This window comes from Triticum urartu, chromosome 2A, assembly GCF_056163025.1.
Source record: "Triticum urartu cultivar PI428250 chromosome 2A, HENAU_Tu73, whole genome shotgun sequence".
Lineage (NCBI taxonomy): Eukaryota > Viridiplantae > Streptophyta > Magnoliopsida > Poales > Poaceae > Triticum > Triticum urartu.
Window position 1 is genome coordinate 634,404,525 of NC_141874.1, and position 6,207 is coordinate 634,410,731.

Genomic DNA, 6,207 nt, shown 5'->3' on the forward strand with positions numbered 1-6,207 from the left:
TGCTGTGTTCTGAACTTTGGAGGTTCTTTTTTGACTAGTATGTGGCATCATATGACTTTCTTTCATGTGCCTCTATGATTTCTTAGTATTTTTTGGCAACCCTGTTTTCTGTGCCCCACTGACCTTGCTCCGGTAGGGCTTAAATCCTAAGCTATGGATCTGTCTATATTGATAAACCTGACTTCTTTAACTGAATAGGTGTAGATTTTCCATTATCGTTTTCCCAAAGAATATGTTGCTCTCATAATAGATTCATAGGGTAGTTTGATGAGAGTGGATTTTTGAAACATGGGTGCATTAGAGGACTTTATTTTAAATAGTTTAAAAATCACATTAAAATTTCAAAAAATGCTGAAAAGAATTCTACATGTTCATATGGATGGATATTACACATGTGTAAATTTTGGTGATGAAATAAGTAAACATGTGAGCTATAAAAAGACAAAATGATGATTTCTAAATGCTGAATAATCCATGCTATGTTCATCTTTTCAGAATCACGATTTTGTCATTTGTGTGTAATTCACATGGTTACTTATTTCATCATCAGAGTTTGCACATGTTTAACATACATCCATATGAACATGTGGAATTATTTTTGGATTTTTTTAAACTTCAAAAATACCATTTTGACACTATTCAAAATATAGGGCTCAAATGCACCCTTGCACCAAAGTGACTTTTTGGTAGTTTGATTTTCTTCATTGAGAAGTGTTCCATCCCTGTTCTTACAGGGAATCAAACCTTCTTTCATATCAACAACAACCCCAATTGTTCATATCAATAACAACCCCAATTGTTCTCAGAAATGGTCTTCTTAGCATAACGGGACATGAAAGATTGCATTCGATATCCGTTACTGTAAAGTCAGGGGAACATAATTTTGATTTGCTATAATAGGGACATCATCTACTCTTCCCAATGGCTTCTTGATAGTTGAATTTGCTTGCTAAATGTAAATTCAAGAAACAATCAGACATAGTCTTTAAACTCAAAACATCATACAAAATGCTTGCACATAAATCATTAAACTCAAAGTTACTAATTGTGATCTTAGTTCCCATCCATCTTCTAATTTTTTCTGGAATAGAACTTCTAGTTTCAGTTTTTCTTCTCTAGCTTTTTATGACGCCTTCTGTAATGTGTTATGTAAAGACTATTGCATTCTTTAGCATTAGGCATTTTAACAAATTCTTGTAGAACCTTTATCATTTCAGCAAGAGTACAATCATCACATTTGTAAGTTTCTTTATCCAAAATAGTGAGATAAACACTACCTAAGATTTGACCTCTCCAAAGCCACTTTTTGCATAATTGCAATGATATTAAACTAGTGGGATCATCATTGACTAAATTCATGGCCTCTCCAAGCCATTTTTTAGGAATATTGCGAACATATAATCCTTTAAGTTCCTCGGTAATAGTGGTTTCAATGGTACCTAAAGTCGACCTCTTCAATACCACTTTCAGCAAATAATTCAGCCAGTTTCTCTTTGCAATCTCTCTTTCTCCCTTCCAGCCCTAATCATGACAAGTGTGTATAATATATTTTAGCCTCTATAGCTTTTAAAGACTTAGACATATCATCTTTAGAAGGCATATTTTTTTATTTTAAGCATTTCAACATCATGTGCCAGATTATCAATTTTGTGTGATATGTTGTCTAGGTTTTCAAGCTTGCTACTGGCCATAGTATTGATTTGTGTGTGTAGCACTTAATTCTTTTATGACATTTTTTTTAAAATCAAACCACCAACTTTATTCATTTGAAACATCGTTTGTGAGAAGGGCCATAATTTCATCTAAAGGCTCCTCAAACCAATCAATTAGTCGGATGAAATCAAGCCAACCTAGTAAGCTCATGAGCGACCTTATTTGCTACTTTGTTACAATGCTCAAACCTAGAAATACGAAGATCACAAGCAAAATGATAAGAGTCGTCAAAAAACACCACCGCCGCACCTGTTGATTGTCCTCCATTCTTCATGGTTTCAATGACCTCCAAACTATCGGAATTAATAACGAGACAATTGTAGCCCCGCCCTTTGTGCAAGTGATTGACTGAATTTGAGAGCCAAAGCTTCAACCGTTAAGATATTTGCGCACCCCCCCCACACACATTCAATGAGTTTGCCCTTGTTATCCCTCGGGACCGCCCCAACTGTGTCCCTAAGCAGGTCTTGATCAAAAGATGCATCACATTTAGTTTGACGAAACCACGAGGGGGCATGATCCATCCCCATTTTACATGGTAGCCTTGGAGAAGAAGCAATGACAAAAAGCTAGTCGTGAGTGCACGAGTCCCCATTGAAATTTGTAAGGCACTTTGAATTGTCTCCTCATGGACCAACTTACATATTTTCCCACCACAAATACCACATAGTAATTGCAATCACCCCCAGAACATTCTGAACATCCACAACAGACAAATTCTAATTTGGTAAAAGAAGTAGGAATCCCAGAACCGCCTTCCCATTACATCAACTTCGCCGGTTGTATTAATAATTTCGTTGATCCCTAGCCTCCTTCAACTTGTCTTGCTTTTTTGCAGAGAAATAACATCTGTTTTGTATCTTTCGGACATGGCTGGTCCTGAGATTTCAGGGGCCAATGTAGAGGGGCCCTAAGGCCACATTTTTTCCTATTTTAAGTGCAAATAAATACAGTACTACTTAGTACACTATATTTTGTGTTGCCCTGTCACCTGGATTATCCAAAAAAAACCGAGAGCATAAACATTTATAATGATAGTTTGTCGCTCTTATCAATCAACACTTATTTTTTTTATGTTACGTGAATCATGGCACTTTTGTGCCAACTAAAATATCATCATATTTTTTACTAGGTTGTTCTTCAACGATAAACTAAAGCTAATTCCTCAGAATTCCTAGCGGTAGAAGTACTTCTATATGTTTAAGAAAATGCCAATCCTCTTTTTGGAACTCACTCAATTCATATTCATGTTTTCCTCTTTTACTCTATTATCATATGGATTCTAGCTAACAATTTTAAATTAACAACAAATCTTGTTAAGTACCACCTAAACATATGATACAAGTAATTAAGAATGCTGCTAGTTAAAATAAAATGTTAAGAAAGGCATGGAACAAAGTACCTAGATGGCTTGAAATTAGAAATTGCAAGATTTTTCCGCCGCTTCCGAGTCACGAGAAAACTTGGAGTTCCTCTTTTCTAATCCCAATCAACACAAGAAATCAGTGTGAGGAGGACATATATATGAGGATGAACTTCTTCAAACAAATGAATGATCTGACAAGACTATTGAAAGAGGGGATTTGCATTGAAGATAAGATTGATTGGAATCTGGAAAATCACATTACCTACTTCCACTAATTGTGCCTAGCAGCCAAAAAACACATCTGAAATACGCTGGTGGGGTGCCATAGACATTGGCATGGTTGATTCATTGGCAAATCGAGGGAGAGGAGTAGTAGGCAAGAAGTATGCGGCGTGCGGCAAGCCGAGAAGTAATCGATTTGTTATGGTTCCTTTTTCTTTTCTCTAAAATCAATCGATCGATCTACTATATGGGCTAAACATCAAACATGTATAGGGAACAAAGAACCAAGCCATCGGGGGCTTGGGGCGGCCGCCCCTTCCGCCCCCTCAGGGCCGACCCTACTTTCGGACCATAAAAGCAGGACAAACATCGTGGCAATACTTTCATATGTCCATTTGCAAGTGTAACACGACACGGGAGTGTACTATGCAACATACGTCAAATAAAAATCTTAACCTTTGTACCAAACCTTACACCAAATAGGGTTAACATTGGTTTGTCCTATGCCATTAGTACTTCTCATTTTCGTTCCATGTTGATGGTCCCATTCCACGAAGTAGGTTGACCAGACCAAAAATGAACCGTTTTCCATGAAGCTCCAAGAGACAAAATCTTGCATGCCATGTTGAGGTAGAGGGATGGAAAGAACCCGTGTGTATCACTAGACGATAAAGTTTATCTAACCAGATCTTCATCGCAGTTACTAGAATCCAGATCAATAAAATTCACCACCCAAGATAACAAGTGACCCCTTCAGGAGTGATAAGTAGGTATATTATTATGGTCGTAAGAACTTTCATAAGAATCTTGGGTATTTTGAGAAGATGCTCTAGCATAGTTGTTACCAAAATGTTCTTATAAGCATTGTTGTTAAAATTGTTTCTTGCAATAAAGTTCACATCAACTTGATCATTATTTTGTTTAGTAAGTTATGTTATAGGAACATATTTAGGATCTATAAGAACTTGTTTGGAAGTAATCCTAGACATACTCATATCAACTTTATAATTTAAGCAAGCAATTTCTTCTACATAACTTAGCTTCTTACCTGTTGGAGCTATTTTAGTGTGACATTGGCCATAAATTGCCATCATCTCATCAAGTAGATTGGTGGCTCTTCCCAAAGTATAATTTCCATGAAGGTCTCACCTGCAACAGAGTCTAGTAGATTCCTAGACATATAGTCCAATACATCATGTAAAGTTTGTAATACCATCCGATCAATCAAAACCCATGCAGGACAATCTTAGTTATAATTTTGATTATTTCCCAAGCTGGGGCTACATGATCATGCTCAAGTTGTTTGAAATTCATGATAAGATTTATTAATTGTATGATTTTTACAGGAGGATAGTATTTTCCAATGAAATAATCTTTATATTTATTTCATGAATCAATACTATTCTTAGGTAAAGATAGCAACCATTCTTTTTCTCTAGCTCTTAGTGAAAATAAAAAGGTTTTAGTTCGACAATATCAACCTCCACCTTTACATATTTTTGTCATATCACATAGCTCAATGAAATCATTTAAATGAGAGGTAACATCTTCGTTATGAGAACTATAAAATTGATATTTCATTACCAAGCTCAATAAAGCAAGGTTCATTTCTTAAGATTCAAACTTAGTAATTGGCTGAGAAATAGGTGTATTAATGAAATCATAATTATTGGTACTTTTAAAGCCATAAAGTTTGGCATTTTCAAGAGAAGTACCATGATAACTAAGTTAAAATAAAAAAATTTGCTACTTGCTGTAATTCAAATCTTTTTTGTTATTTTTGAGTTTTTTGAAGTACATGAAATACAATTAAAGAAAAAAATAAATAAGCAAAATAAATAATAAGGAAGTAAAACAATTGAATGAAGGACTTATGCCTTCTTGGAAAAAACTCATCCTAACAATGTCATAAATTTGGTTGATGGCAAGGTCCTATTAATGCCGCCAAAAATCTTTACTTAATGATACGTCTCAAACGTATATATATTTTTTGATTGTTAAATGCTATTATATTATCACTCTTGTATGTTTTATGCTATTTTATATTATTTTTCTAGACCGACCTATTAATTTAGTGTCTAGTGCCAGTTCATGTTTTTTTGTGCATTTTTTCTAGCTTTCCAGAAAATCCATATCTACGGAAGTCCAAACACGATGAAACTTTTTGATGATTTTTTCTAGACAATAAGAGACCCTAGAAGCTTCACGGAAGGACCAGAAGACCCACAAGGGCCCACAAGGCAGGGGCGCCACCCTGCCTTGTGGGCACTTCTAGCTCCGTTTGCCCTAATTCTTGGCCTATAAATATCCATATAGTCTGAAACCCTCAAAGCGACACCAAACCAATTTTATCGCCACAACAAGCCTTTGTTCTGAAGCAATACCATCATGAGCCCTCTTTCTCTCTGATCTCCAATACAATGATCTCTTCAGAGATCTATTCGATGTAATTTGTGTGTTGTGTTTGTTGGGCTCCGATGAATTGTGGATTATGATCAGATTGTTCATTGATTTATTGGTTCTCTTTAGGTCTTTCTCGTGTGTAATTATATAGCTATGTATGCTCTATGATTTATTCGTCTACTTTGGCCAAGTTTGATTGATTTATCTTCAGAGGGAGTGGTACATAGTAGTGGGCTCAATCTTGCGGTGATCTGTGACAGAAATGAAAAAGGCATGTATTGTGTTGTTGCCACTAAGGGCAAAACGACAAGGTTTGGTCATATTGATTGTTCTCTTCCTATCTACATTATGTCATCTTGCTTATTATGTTACTGTGTTTCTTATGAAATGAGATGCATTATAGATACTCGTCTTGGGGTGGAGTAATAGTAGTAGTAGGTGAAGTTGGATTACAATCTACTTATCAAAGACGTAATGCCTTTGTGAGATTGTGACATGAATGT